Source organism: Centropristis striata, chromosome 17 (assembly GCF_030273125.1).
Source record: "Centropristis striata isolate RG_2023a ecotype Rhode Island chromosome 17, C.striata_1.0, whole genome shotgun sequence".
Taxonomy (NCBI): Eukaryota; Metazoa; Chordata; class Actinopteri; order Perciformes; family Serranidae; genus Centropristis; species Centropristis striata.
Window position 1 is genome coordinate 24,393,442 of NC_081533.1, and position 17,169 is coordinate 24,410,610.

A 17,169-nucleotide genomic window follows, 5' to 3' on the forward strand; every position below is an offset into this window, starting at 1 on the left:
GTTTGTGTATCATGACGTGCAATATTTTTCCGGTCGGAACTTACCAATGACCTATTCTGTCATTTAGGTTGGAGATCTTGTTGATCAGCATGAATGCACAATTATGTTGTGTTTCCACTGCATTCTGACTTCTCTGCAGCGGTTTCTCTCCTGGCAAACTGCTGTGACATCATCTGCAACGTGGCACTGGATAAATCCTACGTACGTAGTGTATATTGTACACTGCCATTAAAAAAAATCTTGGTCGAGTGAATGAAAAAAATTCGAGTCACTTTTGACAGTAGCTGTTAGATTTGTTTTTTAGGAGCAAGACCCAGGAGCAGATGAAGAGGCAGTGGGCAGATGAAGAAGATTTATTCAGGGAAACACATGGAGGGTATGTTGGGTGTGGAGGGAGGGCAGGCAGCATGCAAGGTGGAGCAGCGTAATGGAGGATATGGCCATTGATCAGACAGGAGGGATGGTAGATGATAATCCAGCTTCAGAGTCTACTGAGGTACTGGTGAGGCAGGAGAAAAAAACACAGGGTGAGAATCTGAGGAAAATCAGAAGGAAAATTTATTTTAGCAAGCTAGAGCTAATCTTGAGCCGAGCACGAACGATACCACATGGGTTGAAAAGAATCTGGGCCTGAGTAGTGGGAAGACCAGGGTTCTTGTAGTGTGGCTGATGATGGGATGATGAAAGACAGGTGTGGAAATCAGGGAGCCACGCCGTCCACACACACTGGGAAACAGGTAAGGAGGGGAGGAGAACACAAGGAATAAACACACAGGGAGACAGACAACACCCGGTCTGGCTGACTGGAACCGTGACAGTAGCTTGGAAATAAAAAAATAGTGACAGTTCCCAATGACCAATGAGGTTGCAGTCTTTTAATGCTGGTATTTGCTGAACCCGCTTGAAACCTTGACTGAGGCAGTCTTAAAAACAGTTCCAGGTACTAGGTACTATCCATAACTTTTGCTAATGACATATCAAAAAAGATTAATGCCAAATGCCAAAACACAAGATTTATCAGGGAAAAAAATCTACTTAGTATATTTTGTTTCACTGAAACAGAAATAGGTGTTTACAGTCAGAGGTGTCAGAAATGAAAAAAAAAGAGAATACATTTTTCTGCCCATTGAAACCATGACTTCTAATAAAAATAAAAGATCCCCAAAAGTATTAATATATTGTTTTCATGCTAATCTAGATGAGATAATGCTAGCGTGGAAGGAACTCCATTTCACATCCTAACTATTTTTAGATTTCCCAGGCCTGTTCCTTTACGTCTCTGAAAGTATGTATGTGTCAGGTGACAATACAGTCTGGGTATATAAAATGGTTGTTTGCTATGCACGTCACTTTCTCAAGGACCTTGTGTGTGTGCATAATGTGTCTGGTTACATGTTAGCATGTGTGAGCATGTGTCCACTGTACCACCACGTCTTTAGTGTGTGTACAAATGTACGTGTATATATAGCATCTGCAGGTGTGTCCATGTAATTATGTAAGCACGTTGTTCTTAAGTGTCTGTGTAATGTGTTCATGTTATTGCATAATGTATTTGACAGCGCCATTCCCTTGCTTCATCTGTGTGTGACATGTTTGTGTGTGTTCATGCTTATGTATGTGTGTACGGTACATGTAAGTGTAGTGTTTAAGCATGCATAAGTACTTTGTGGAGGTGTGTGTGTGTATACATTTAGTTTATTCTGTACGTGTTGGTGCAAAATGTGTCGTGTGTATGAATGTATGTATGTGCAATGCAGGCGCGTATATCCCTGCATGTCTCTTTACAAAACACATGTTTGAAATGTCCATTTTACAACAGCATCAACGTCATACATGTATTGCATGTATGCAGTGGTGGAATGTAACTAAGTACATTTACTCAAGTACAATTTTGAGTTACTTGCACTTCACTTGAGTATTTGCATTTTATGTAACTTTATTATTCTACTCCACTACATTATGAGGCAGTTATTGTACTTTTTACTCCACTACATTTAGCTGACAGCTTTAGTTACTTGTTAGGTTGAGATTTAACATGAAAAAACATGATCAATTTAAAGTGATTAGACATTTTTTGATTAAACCTCATAACAGTATATTGTATAATAAACTGCTTTTTCAGTGGTTCTAGTGTTTTGTTTTTTTACATCTTTCTTTCCCATTTAGAGTTACTGGAGTGTTTTTTGACCTCCGTCTATCTCATCCCATCAATGCTGCCCCCATCCCAGAGATAAAATCTCTACCCAGCAGCCAAACTTCTTAACCTGCACCACTTCACAAAACTCTTCTCCTGCTATTACCAACCACTTACCACACCTCACACACCAGCAACAAAATCAATACTTTCACTGTGTATGTGTGTGTGTGTGTAGGTGTGTGTGTGTGTGTGTGTGTGTGTGTGTGTGAAAGCCAGTTCAATGATAGGGTGTTTTTCTTTCAAAGCAAACTAGGTGGGGACAGCAAACCCCTACCACCACACACACACACACACACACACACACACACACACGCACATTCAAAGTCTCCACTCAACTACCAACACCCCCGCTCTCTTCCGCCCCTGCAACTGTTCAAACACTCACACACACACACACACACACACCCGTATCTTTGAAACAAAGCGCGATGAACACCTTTGTCTGCAGCCAGCTGCGCGGTGTGTAGTCTGAAATGTGCGTAGTTTGAACGCAGGGCACGCACACACTCACACAGATAAACTTAATGAGGACTTGGTGAATGTAAAGCGCTAACCATACTGATGTCATTGGTACAGTGAGGAGCAGGGCCCCCTTTGGTATGCTGGCCACACACACACTCACACACTCACACACACACACACACACACACACACACACACACACATCCCGATACTGGGCCTTGTGTTCTGTTTCCTTTGGCAACGGAAGTTCAGTATTTAAGAGTGCTGCTAGACAAAACAAATACCCTTCTGCACTCCTCTGTCTCTCTCTCCCATCATTCTCCCTCTCGTTCTCAGCCCGTCTTCCTTATGTCCCTGTATGTCGTTCTCTATCTCATCATCTTGCTTTCTCCTCCATAGTCCTCATCTAGTTTCAATCTCTATCATTTGTCTTTCAGTTCCTTTCCCTTCCTGTCTTTCTCCCTCTTTCTTATGCCCTCTCTCTGCCCAGTTCGCACACTAACACGGCTCAGTGCCTCCCTGGACACACACCATTCTCCATGCTTATTGTTGCCTCTGACAGCTTTTGTAGTCGGGAGAAAAAGCGACCTCACCCCTCCTCCCTTCTCCCTCCCATCTCCCAAATTCACCAATCCCCCCTTCCCTCCACTCGTCTCCTCTACTCCTTGCCTGCCTTCACTCCTCTACCCCCCTTTACCATAGGCCCCCACCACCCCCTGTCCACACACAGACACACACGTACATTCCACAAGCGTAAAGGTCAAAGGGTGCAGCTGCCTCAATAAAGAGATGGGGGAGGGAGAAAGGGGGAGAGATGGAGAGGGAGGCGGGTGACTCATTCACTTTCCTCCCTTTCTGCATTGGGCAGAAAGAGAGTTAGAGCATCAGGGCTGGGGGGGTATCTTGGGGAGGTTGGGGAGGGTTTGAGGATGGAGGGGTGGCTGGCTCGTTTTTTGGCTCGTTTCGCTGCGTTTTTAATAGCGGTTGTTGTACCTCTTTCTCACACTCTGTTTACTCTCTTTGGCTGCAGCAGATGTAAACACAAACGGTTGGTTACAGCTATTTACCAGAGAGGATCCTTGGCCGTGTCTGCTTTGTATTTATGGCGACTAACATGCTGGATCTGATGTTGGCTAATGGACAAAAGCCTCCACTGCTGGGTGTGTGTTAGAGTTGAACTGATTTGTGGGACTGATATTGGCCTTTTCGTGTGATATCAGATAGCAGCCGATCCTCCCATTTGATGAAGACTTCAACTTCACTGCTATATTCACGTTGTTCATGGCTTGATTCTCTAAATACAGGAGTGACATTTACCTTTAATTGAATCAAGTCTTCCAAACCATATGACCATATGTTTGCTCCCACCCTCTAATATGACCAATAGAAGCATTTCCTAGAATAGCGCAACTACTAGTGACAGGAGATAAACATATCCTCATGCCTAAACATCACTTTCTCAACACATGGTTAATGTTGTGAAACAGTTGCAGGGTGGTTAGGTCAGTGATTCTCAAAGTGGGAAATTTATTTTATGATAGATAGATAGACTTTATCAAGTTTATGCTTATATTTTTATACACACAGTGAAAGTTTATACTTTATGCATATATATTATATTATATGTAAAATATCACATTCAAGTCTCAGAGGAGATTTATAATTGTTCTTTCTGTAAAAAAAAAAGTTGATTATTTTAAATAATATACAATAAATGTATATAAAACATAAACATCATGCTCAAGTCTCAGGCTCGGCTTTTTATTGTTCCTTTTATTATTTCATATGTATTTATATTTAATATAAGTTATTGTATACTATTCAAATTATAACATGAGGGTGCCCTCAGTATGTTTTCTATCTTGTAAGGGGTCCTTTGCTGAAAAAACATAGAAAACCTCTGGGTTAGGTTTCCTCCTTGGTTAGTTGTAAAAAAAGAAAAAAGAAAGAAAAAAGATCATGCTTTGAGTTAAAATAAACTATTTGTGTTACGTTACTTCACTTGACGTAGTTATGCACCTAATTTAGAACATGATGTACTTACTGAACTAACATAGTTTTGTTAGTTATGTAATTGTCTAACGTAGTTACATCATTATATAAAGTTAAAAATAAGTCAACGCTGACTCATTTTTACACAAGACTCCATCAGCAGGGGAAAGTCCTGGGTATTTTTAAACAGACAGACGGACGGAGAGAGAGACATGGATGGATGGATGGATGGATGGATGGATGGATGGATGGATGGATGGATGGATGGATGGATGGATGGATGGATGGATGGATGGATGGATGGATGGATGGATGGATGGATAGATAGATAGATAGATAGATAGATAGATAGATAGATAGATAGATAGATAGATAGGACTGTATCGTAACTGTGGTATACTGACGATCAGTAAGCCTAATGTTGCCTACTGTGTGCAGCAAGCATTTAGTCAAATATTAAATATCAAAATGTCAGTTTTAGGTTTACTATATAAGTCTAGTTTGACGGGATGCAACTTGAGTTGTTGTGTTGTGTTGAGTTGAATTGAAAGCTACATGTAGCTATGTAGCAGGTGCCTTAACTTGCTAACACATAGCTTGTTTAAGCTCACTAACAGCTAATTTGTCCGCTTTGGTAGACATAAGTTGCTAAAAAAAACAATTTCTCATGCTTAATAGTCCTTTCTCATGCTTAAATTTAAGGTTTTTAGCTAACTACGGGTATGTTGTTAGCCCTTGGTTGTATTTTATGTTACGGATTGTTTTCCCCTCCATTGGGCGTAGTTTTTAAGTTTTAGGTTAGCAACAAGTAATAAATAGACGGTTGGAGGACTATCTCGTTCTGTTTTCAGATTTTCTCGAAGACAAAGAAAGTCTTGGGTAGCGATTGGAAGCACCATGTGATTTACCCAAAGGCCTTTTTCATTGCAGACATTTGGAAACATAACAGTAGGAAGCACAGGTGTAAATAATAAAATCAATGATTGCTGGGTTCGGTTTAGCTGCTTCTGTTTCACAGACCTGCTATTGTGCATGCTGGCTCACGGTCACACTGTCATGGCTTACTGGGACACTGGAAAAGAACAGAGTCGTCGTAAATGTTATTAGCAACACCTGTGCTTTTCCTACAGTGAAGTCAAAATGTCTGCTGTGGAACAGACCTTTTGCACTATTACTCCATTCTTATTCAGTATGTCCCCCTCTCCTGTCCCCTCTTTGTTGTATCTAGACACTTCAGACACAGACTCTTGAGTGTCGTACTGTTAGAAAAAAAAGGCCAGATCTTGGATACTGAGAATATTCATTTTAACACTGATATTCACAGGCCTCCAACAACCACTACTGTTACCTTCTGTGTTGTTATGTAGCTTTCTTGCAGCTTACTGTTGCATGGCAGCAATTTTAAAAACATGGTCAACAACCTGAAAGGCTGACTATGCAGTTGCAAGAATGACATGATGTTCTTGTTGTGACAGTAGCCTGTTGTGCGAGTAGCCTCTGAGCGGAGGGTTGGGGGCATGGGGTCCTCACCTGTAGCTGCAGGACTGGACTCTGTGTCACACATGCGACACAATGTCCTTCTACAAAACTGGTGTTAGAGGCTGTTCCAGGTGGGAGGCCTCTACTGCAGTATACACACCTGCTCTTCTAGTCAGTATTCCAACAGCTGAGTTTTTGCAATTTGTCTCAAGGAATCCATTGGTATGGAGCATGTCCGTATATTCTTGTTGGGAAGTTGCCAAAATATTGCTGCAAAGTTAGGCTATTTAATATTTTGGCATGGTGATTTTCAAAGCAGTCATGTGACCTCTGACATCATCATCTCTGAATAAAAATAGACTCTCTGGGTTACCACAAGTCTCCTCTTTACATACATGGCTGCTTTATGCTGATAACATGCAATTTACGGCAAAAACCACACAACCACGTTTTTCTCATGCATTAAAATGTGCTTTGTCCGTCTACTGTATTTGAATATGTGAGCATACTGAGGTCCCTAAACGGGCTTTGAATTACACAAACGCGGTATCACTGGAAAGCTGAGACTATTGTGGATTAAATTAGCCCAGTTTTCTTCATGAACCATAAACAAGAGACCTAGAGCATTCAGAGGATATGCAGCTTTCCTAGGTATATTGACAATAAGGGGGTTTCTCAGCAGTTTGAAGAACAGAAATGCTGGCCATCCAATTACTGAAAATAAAGAAATCTCCAAAATGACCAACATTTTTTAAACCAAATCTTAGCATGAATTTGTTTGATTAAGTCATGTTTATTAGATATTTTTAAACAGAACAACTTGACAGTGCTGAGCTGCAGCTCAATTAAGGTTCACAGCTTTCAGATGATGTCCACCACTTCTATGTTTTTTATTTGTTAAATTATTTTTGACCTGCAATCTCTCCCTTAAACATCCATTGCCCATAACAACCAATTCTGAATAAAATGAGGCTGTATGGTCAGCGGTTAGCAGTTTCCTTTTTTTAATGGGTAAAAAGGTGGATGGCAAAGTCCTTGAATTTTTACACTGTTCAGAGCAACAACAAAAAAAATCAAATTACAAAACCCTCAGAAGATCACTTTGGTGTGGTACAACTCAACATCTCCATCCCAGGTGTGTTGTTTTACACATCGATCCCCAGTGAGTGACTTCACTTCTGACCTTTCAATCCTTACACATGCCCTGCACAAAGCCCAACACTTATTGTAACATTGGAGTGCAATCAAAAAGGACAAGGTAAGTAATGTCTCAGGTACAGGTCATTTGGGATCTATTTGACAGTATTTGTCCTAAAATCTTGCAGAAGTGTCTATTATTCACTAAAAGTCACATATTCCTGCGGGGACAGATAGTGTTGTTTTGGAAAATTACACATTAACCTTTTGTTAACTTCTCTCACACAGTGATTGATATCTTTAATACCAAAGACACAGTCGGATGGTCGTGAAGGTAAAATCTGATTTAATATCTTTTAAAACACCTGGCTGTGGAACACAGTAGTGGTCCAAGGACTGTGAGTTCCAAAATCAGGGAATGAACCAGAGAACTGTGAAAAGAGAGAGACTGACATTATGAATAAAATTTTACTCTCACGGACTGCTACTACCTGGAAAAAAGCTAATGGGAGGCTGCCACAGCACAAGTGGTGTGAAATCCTTCTTGATGGATTGAAAAGTGTCTTTAGGGATCCAAAAGCTCGCCTTCTTGAGCATCTCAAAGGGTGTGGTGCTAACCAGGATGACTTTGGCATGATCACATTTAGACTTGACTGAGTGAAAATTAAATCAGATTTCCTTTGAACAGGATTTGCTTTGAACTCTGCCCAGGCATCGTTTAGAGAAAGGTCTCATGACACAATTTGATCCTGAAAATGTGTGCAGGTAGAAATCCGCCTCCCTGTGGTTAGTCCTAAACTTTGAACTTAACATGAAAAACTTCCTGGCCCTTCATGCAACCTCTCATCTCGTTATGCACACACTTCCTCACGGCAATGATGATGCATTAAAGACTTGAAATAGGTGTGACATGCACCAATTGGTATGATGAAAATTGTTCCGTATCTTGCATGTTCTACACTTCTTTGCAAAACACAGCCAGTCTTTCATTTCTAATTAGCTTGGCTTTACAGTTCCAACATTCCTATCAAAATCCTGAGATTCTTGAAATTAAATACAGTAAAGATACAGAGGTTTTTTTTCTTTTTCCTCTGCTGGGAGGTCAGAAGTCAGGTTCTGTTACTGTACCCAGCTGGTAGAGCTTCACATCCACGGTGCTTTGCGAGCGCTATCTGCATATTTTTTGCGCTTCAGTTGCTTGAACTATAAGTGGAGATTTCTCATTTCAGTCTTAGAAATGTATGCAAATCAAGTTGTGGCACAAACAAGCCCGAGAAGACGAGCACTGCTCATCCAAAAAGCCCCCTTCATCACCACCAATCGCAAGAGCAAATTGCGTGCTTCAGCTGTTAAGACTAATCCAGCAAGTCTGGCACCCGTACACCCTAAAGCCCTCACGTAACTGGAGCTTTTTCTGTTCTGATTTGAGATTCTAAGATGGAAAACCCTTTTGAATGCTTCGACAGCTATTTCTGATGTTGACAATGACAAGGGGTCAAATTGCTCAAGGGGTTTTATGTTATTTTCTTAGAAATTGGAAAGGAAACATAAATATGGGAAGAGGTCATTTGCATAATACACAATATGCTATTCATGCAAGAACTTACAAGTAAAGAATAAACAACATTGAATAAAGTGAACAATTTAAATTGACAAAAAAATTCTTCTCAAATTTAACATAAAACTGTGTTTTCAGTGCATGTGTGTGTGCATGTGTGCGAGTGTGTGTGTGTGGACTGGACTTCCTATGGGGCTCATTTATGCTCAGTGTTAGATACATACAAATACATACAAATACAGACAGTGTGAGAGTGTTCTGTCCGTACTCTGAGTTTATTCCATCTATACTTTATGCATTTTCTGAAAGCTTACAGACACAGACAAAACAAGGCAGTTCTACAGGAAATTATGGGGGTGTAGCCTGTAACATTTTTTTTTAATGGTTGAACTTGTCTTGAAGTGATATTAGTGATAAAAGTCCTCTGTCCACATGGTGATGTATCAAATTATCAAATTGCCTAACAGACCACGACCATCTGCAACACTGCCTTCACTTTTGCCTCAAGATGTAAATTATTACGACCTCTTCCACCGTCGCCATGTTTGTTGTTGTCAGAAAGTTTGGACTCTGCCCTGCCCTGCTCTTTAGTTAAAGTTAAATCGTTTTTGTATGTAAAGGGAGCATAAAAGAGACCTGGAACTGACAACGTACATATTTGGCACATAAAGCCTAAAAGTGGGACTTCCAAATCTTCTACAGCTCTTCTGCCCTGTGGACTTCTGCCGGTTGAGATAGCTAACTTTCAGTTTAGGAGGGGAAAAAAAAGATCCAATTCTGATAGTGGAACAAGTCATTTCGCAGTGACATCTCTTTCCCAATGTAAGTAACTCAGTTTTGTTTCACTCTGAAGAAGAGATCGCCTCCTGCATGTGTTATTTGTGATGCTTTTATTTTACCTTTTCATCTGCCTCAAGCCTATGTCACTTTATTTCCTGTTTTCATAACGGACACTTTTATTTTGAAAGGATGATGAGACTTCCTGTCAATCGTAAAAGTAACTCAAGTGAGGTGTTACCATAGAGAAACAGTTTCATGATTTATGTTTTAGCCCCCGAAGAGACATAAGGTTTAGTTTTCGACAGGAATCTTCTTGCATATTTAAGTATGGTTTGTGTTTAAATATGTTTTTGATAAAAAAAAATTAAAAAAACACGTAGTAATTCATGCAAAGTTACAGTAGGCTAGTTTTGGTCCAATGAATACTCTTGTATTTCTGTGTGTTTTATAAACCAGCTCTTACGTTTACGGTTTTGGGATTTTTAATAAAACGTGAAATCATCAGTTCAAGTGTCTGACCGTCTTTCGGAGAGATGTGCTACACCAAAAGTATGTCTATGGGAAAAAACGTTTTGTGCTCCATGGCATCATGACAGGCCTGGAAGTTATAATTCCACAGTTTGACCACTATGTCAAATTAGAAAGACAAGGGACAATGTTGATGACATCACTGCAGCTCTTTTCTGATTGGTCAAACGGACGGCGTTACAACAGTTCCTCCCCTACTAGGAGGTATAAACTCACTAAGAACATTTTTAATAAATACAACATTTAGTTGGAATTTAAAGTATTTCTGTAGGTATTTTTCTGTAGGTAAGTTTTTCAATACTAGGATATATTGTGTTTTAATAACAAACAATAATATTGTACATTTTCCCTGACAGAATAGGGCTTTAATAAGTAAAACTTACAATGATCTTTTACAATATAAGACATTGTTAGACAGTGTAGGCAGTATGACTGACAGAACTGTGTTAACTTCAAAGGAATATTCTTTTAAATAAAATATTTTCCAATAGCTGCTTCATGGTAATGCGCAGTTAGTAATACAAATGTTTATTTTTGTACATTAAATCTTTAACTGTGCTCAATATGCAGTGATTGTTTCATCATTACTTGACTGGCAGTGCCTTGGGCTTTGTGTCCCTTCACATAAATTTCCTCCTTTCAAAGAGTACAACAGCAGCTTCGCTGTACGGAGCTGTTAGACCCACTACAAGCTACATTACTTCTCACAGGTTTGTGCAATAGTCATGTAACACAGTGAAAGAAAGCCTTCACAATGGATGCAAATACTTTTCTGACTTGGTCATTTTGTGCATTTTCCGTCTTGCACAAGTGACCCAGGCTCCTGTGTTTTGCTCAGGGACACTTCAGCCGGATATATGTTTGTGAACAAAGAACCCACAATCCTACAGCTGTGGGATTCTTTTGCCTCGAGACCACCCTGATGCCCTTAACACTGCTTCTTTGCCAGAATTGCTTAAGTTTCACAATGAACTTGAAATCTAAGAAGGTTTTGTAATAAATGAGGTGCCTGGTATACTGACGGATGAAACCATTTTAGGGTGTTTTGGAAATAAACTCCAATCGTGACACCAGTGTATACGGTTTGTTTTGCTGGGTTACATTGGAATGTCTCTGAGAATGCGGTTTATGTAAAGTCTGCTTGGGTTTGTTTATCTGCTCTGGGTGTCTGTGTATGACTGTGGAATGTATTTGTGTACAATATATTGTTGTGCTCGAGTCGTGTATTGTTCTTGTGTGTGTGTGTGTGTGTGTGTGTGTGTGTGTGTGTGTGTGTGTGTGTGCGTGTGTGTGTCTGTGTGTGTGTGTGTGTGTGTGTGTGTGTGTGTGTGTGTGTGTGTGTGTGTGTGTGTGTGTGTGTGTGTGTGCGTGTGCATGTGTGTGAGTGTCTTAGAGAAAGTCAAGTCTGGAAAAGTATCCTAGTTTCATAGTGTGATCAGTTACATTAGCTGGATGTAAATGGGATCATAATCTACTACTACTTTAATTGTTTCCATCTGAGTTCTCTGCCAACAAATGTAAAAAAAAACTACATTGTAAAGTGCTGTCAACATATACAGGAAACTTCTAGATTATTTTTTCCTACTTTTTTTTAGCATTATGAGCAACATTTAGACTTAATTATTGTCACTTTTTTTAATGCATACCAGCAAAACAACTTTGCTTAGCAAATATGATCATGGTTTGGGTTCAAATAAGTTTGTAATGTAAATACACTTACATCGCCTACGTAAGCTTAGTAACTCAACATTGATTTGTGGTTATACAAGACACACACAGCGGTCTCCTGGGTTAGAGTCCTGTGTTTGTGTGATCCATCCACATTGGCGCCCTCAGCAGACCTCTTGTAGTTTATGCTCCGCAACTTTTAATGGACCTCTTGCTCTGAGCATTAAATATGACCACAGACTGGTTAACATTGGAGTTAGTTGACAGCCCAGTGTGTCTCATACAGACACTAAAGTATAGTTGCATGCATTATATTTAAATCATCTGCTGTCCATTTCACGTCTTCCACTTTCAATAGCTTACTTTTAATACACTTCTCGGCTATTGTGTCAAACTGCACCCTCCTAACAAGCAACTGACAAGATAAGACTGGCTGCTTGTAGAAAGCAAATTGCATGGCAACTCTGTCATCAGTGGTAGTGCTGTTAGAAAAAATAAGCAATTTTGGTGGACTTCTCAAGATTGCAGCCCTCAATCATACTGGCTCCGTCTTTCATCAGAACTTTGGAGATCGTTTAGCTAAAGGGTGCCCTGTGCATTGGTATCAAAGGTATCAAAGGCAGATTTGCAACTCAACATTCATAGTAATTAGGAACAGTGGCTTTCTGTTTTCACACGTGTTACATTTCTAAGGACTGGCCAGCAGCTAATAGTATAAAATATAAATTATTAGATAAATTCTCGGACTAGTGCAGCGCTGTAGCCCTCTTGAGGGCGATGTAAAGAAAGAGTGTGGTTCTGAATCACTGAAGGCAACATGGTTTGCTTCAGTTTATGAAGTATAATACACAAATGTCACAACCAAGTCAAACCATGTGAAAACCAAGGAGGTACAAAGAAGCACCACAGTACTGGGACCAATGAAATGCTGATTGGCAAAGCATTGTTATGCATCGTGAACGAATCATTAAGCTCCTCTTCAGTGACTAAGTAGCTGTCATGTGGCAAATGAACGAGAGACTAAAACTTGAGTTGAGTTGCAAACTTATCATTTCTGTTTCCTGCCCTGACTGAGCTGATGTAGTGAAACTCCATGAGTAGATAGGAAGGCTGCAACCTTCAGGTCTGAGCAGTGAGGCAAACCAAGTGCATGAAGCTGCATTCTACCGAAAATTCCAACAGGGGGTGCTGACGGCGGCTGCAAAAGCATTTGGGTCCATTAATTTCAATACAAATTGAGAAAACTTCTCACGTGATCTATTTCCTCAGAATTTTTTCTTAGGACAACACTTTGGTATCAAACACTAGTAAAAAATCTTCTCCAAGACAAGATGATGTTAATTGTGTAAATAATGGCCCCATTTAGAAGAAAATAGAAGACAAAGAATCATATGATTTGGGGCGTGGCTACCTTTGATTGATTGGTGGCTAACAAGGCCAGCTATCAGGAGAGAAGGAAAGCAATGTGTCAATAAAAATTTTTTTTAAAAAGAGAGAAAAGTTTACCGGTTTGGTCTCATAACTTTGACCCTTTCACGCTGTATTTTGTATTAATGTCACTTTATTTTAACTTTTTGTTCTTTAAAAATGTCTTGTTCAGCGTTTGGTTGGACTTACAGACACTCCAAGGAGTCGCTGTTAATTTTTCTTAGGTAAGTAACATACATTTTGTTTTTGTTTTTTTGCTAGCCAAAATGAACATCCCACTTAATGCTACAGTTAACGCTAACATAAATTAGTAGCGACTTCGCTCAGTCAGGTTGAGGTGTAGAGAGGCGTGTAGTCAGTGTCGTAAGACCCCTCTCACTCCTCCACAGTCCAAAATAATGCCTGATCCCCGTATCGGAAACAAGATGACGAAGTGTGTAACGCTGAACTCGATGCCTTAAACGGGCAGTCCACAAACCAACGGGTGACGTCACGGTACTACTACGTCCATTATTTATACAGTGGTAAGTCTTTGGGTGTCTCACCTATGCTACAATTATGAATGGGGCTTCTTCTAATGTAACTGATACACCCACTACAAAAATTAACATTAGCCAATGTTGTGCTAATTACCCTTCAAAAATAACACTACTACATGTAAGCTAGTTAGCGGGACATGCTAATTTTTGGAGCTTGCATTAAAGCAAAAACTCACAGTTAAACTCATACTTTAGACTTTTGCAGTTGTGTTTTTAGTTTTGGAAAGGCAGTTAAAAGGACACCACTCTTCAAACTGTTATAGGAATCACTGTTAGAGCCTCATGTCCATTAGGCTACCCTCTGGAACAGAATATAATGCCTTATGTCTTATTCGTTAAAGCCATAGACTGTAAAAAACAAGGTTAAAACTGTATGCAAAGACACAGAGAGAAGAAAAAAACTAAAGCCGTCAGGAATAATGATGAGATCTTTCTAAAGCAGCTGAGGATCAAATGTAGAGGCAAAGCTTTTTAATTGAACACAACCTACTTTGTTTATTTCCTGCGGCCTCAGTTTTGTGTATGCATAATGGTGTGTGTGTGTGTGTGTGTGTGTGGGAGAGGAGGTGGGGGACTTTGGGGGGGGGGGTTGTTTGCGTGACAAGCAGAGGCATTACAGAACTTTTGCTTGTCTCCAACGAGGGCTGCAGTTGCGCTATCCACTCAGGAATATTAACAAGTTAATCATCTGAAATTAATGCTGTTATATCCTCAAGCCAAACACATAATGTACAACATGTCCCCCCACCCCCCCACTGTGCAACCAAGCTATTTTCAACCGTTTTCCCATCCCTCCCTCTTTCTCTCACTCTCTCCATCAGCTCTGCATTTGCAGATCGCAGCTGCACTTGTCATCAGGCCTGTTATTAACTGCAACATTTTTCTCGCTCAGAGATGGAGGGAAAGGTACAGAGAGGGAAGGATTCAGAGAGGTGGGGAGAGAGAGAGCAGGAGGGGAAAAAAGACAAAAGACGAGTGAGAGACAGGTGGTGAAAGAGGAGAGAGATTGAGTTAGACAGAGAGCAGAGAATGGCGGAGGGAGAGCGGGAGGAGGGCAATGAGTGCAATCTTGAGGCACAGAGAAATAGCTGCAAGCATCAGAACTGTAAAATCATGGATTCCTACTGATAATTTCTCCTCTGCTGAGGTTTAATTACCCTCTGCCTGAGCTATCTGTCCGCCTCCAGCTCCGGCCACACACAGAAAGGCTTTTGCATCCAATCAAATAGCTTGACCTTTTAACCCTTCATCTCTTCTCCAATCATGACATGACATTTCAGGTCTGTCAGGTGCGAGCCATCCCTGCACTCTGCGCAGCTCTTCTCCGCAGGGCGTTAAGCCGCTACACTACATTAATCACAGTGACATTGTAATCACAGCAGTTTTACCCTGAATCAGTATGCAGATTCCTGGGTATATTTCTTTGATTTAGAGCGTTGTCTCCCTCGCTCCCCACTTCTCCCTCACTCTCCTCTTATCCTTGACCTTCGCTCATTCCCATGGTAACTGCGTCTTACTCGAGGATTGTTTCGTTGGTAAGTCAAGTGGGCCAATCCTTAGGTTTTAAGTTGCGCATCAGCGGCGAAGCTTTTCAAAATCTAATTTAGGGGATTATCTCTCTATTGATTTCACTTAAAACTGATTCTTTTCTCTTTCCATCCTTCTGCTGCTGTGATAAAGTATCAGCAAAGGAAGCCGCGTGTGTGTTTCAGTGTGTGCGACGTATCAAGCTTCCCTTCCTCCGCGGAGTTGAAGAGGAGGCTCAGCCGTCTCACTTGGCAAAGCACGGGGAGCACGCAAGATTGCGCGTGTTCGTCTTTGTGTGCTTCCGCGTGTGTCGTTCCAACTTTTGGCGCCTATCTGCATCTGTCTGTGTGTGTTCATGCGGTACACACACACGGCTATCATCCTCCATGGCATTAATATTCATCTGTGTGTGCATTGAGCAGAACAGATTAGCAGGAGTAATGATGAGCATGTAATGATAAGGGGACCACAGCAGTCCCGATAGTCTAAACAGGCCTCCTTTAAACCCGACTGGAAAGAAGCAAGCAAACTCATTACGGCTTAACAGCCATTAGATTAGCATTAGTTCCTCTTTGAAGGGAATATTGCTGCTGGTTTCCATGGATTAGCAACAGTAGTGAGCCATTCAAGGAACATTATCATTACTGGTTTGGTATTAGAGCTAGCAATTTGTTGGCAACCACTAGCTTCTTTGCTGCTCCTATCACTATCCAGTGACGGTTGTGTTTTTATTTTGCGGATTAGAAATGCATACCAATCACCCAGGTACTCTACAGGTGGAACTAATCCATGGCTAACCCACTGGCATTTTTTCTGATTATAGCAAAACTATGTCGTGGGATGAAAATTTGTTTTGCACTTGCTATGAAGGACCAGAAACATAGACTCCTTTGTTTTGTTGGCCTGTATTGGTTTCACTGATGTGCTACCCTTTTGCATTACTTTAGAAAGCCAGACCAGTTTTTGGTCACCCAATAAAAACACCAAACATTTTTTGCAATGTCAGTTACACTGCCAACTATTTAAATACCTCCCAGAAAACTTGGAACTCATAACTTTCTGACCTCCTGGAAGAAAAAGTGCACTGGAACGCCACTCAAAGTCATAATTCCTACTTGTAAACTTATCATGGAAGCACATATAAACGGTAAGCCACCAACTAAAAGGCAATGTAAAGTATATTTTTCTTGTAGAACTCTAAAATAACATGTCTAATGGTGTCCGTTACCTTATGCATCGTTTTTCCTCTTCTGATGAGGGTTCAATTGTGTTCACCCTCCACAAAACATCAGTTTGTCACAGTCAGCCTTTGGCGTCCTTTTGCTGGAACACTTTGAGATTGAAGTCAACTGGGCAATTGTGACCTCCGACTTTGACTTCAGTGCAGCATAAATATACATGATAGAAATGTAACTTCTCCCAGTCAACAGGTGCAACATAACCAACATGAGAGTGGCATTTGGACAAAGTCCTGAGAAGAGGTCTAATCAGGCAGAGTCAAGACACCTGTGTGAGTGTTCATAAGGTGTCTAGGAGCTTTAATGTTTTCTGAGAGCAGGAATCTTTCGGGTTACATAAATAGACCTGTTTTACAAAAGGCATGATGTGTCACAGCAGGAAAAGCACAGGTGTAAATAATTAAATGAAAGAGGGCTGAATTGCATTTACCTACTTTGGTTTCAGCAACTGGGTATTGTTCATGCTAGAAAATGTGAATTAGGGAGGTTTCCATCAACTATTTAGATCTAAAAACAAACAAAACAAAGCGGCAAAACTTACTTTGGTCAGAAGATGGCAGTGTAATGTATTGCTGTAGGCTAATCCGTCAGTAAACAGCAGAAGAAGAAAAAAAAATAGGTTGCTAATCGGACAAT

The 17,169-nt window shown here is 40.5% G+C and overlaps 1 long non-coding RNA gene across 1 annotated transcript; it reads right to left on the minus strand.

The window, feature by feature from the left end:
• Positions 1-348: 348 nt before the first annotated feature.
• On the minus strand, positions 349-16,852 carry LOC131990078 (uncharacterized). The gene is made up of 3 exons (XR_009396027.1): positions 16,524-16,852; positions 606-726; positions 349-499 (listed from the first exon to the last, which is right to left on the minus strand). It is a non-coding gene; the product is annotated as an uncharacterized LOC131990078 (long non-coding RNA).
• Positions 16,853-17,169: the final 317 nt, after the last annotated feature.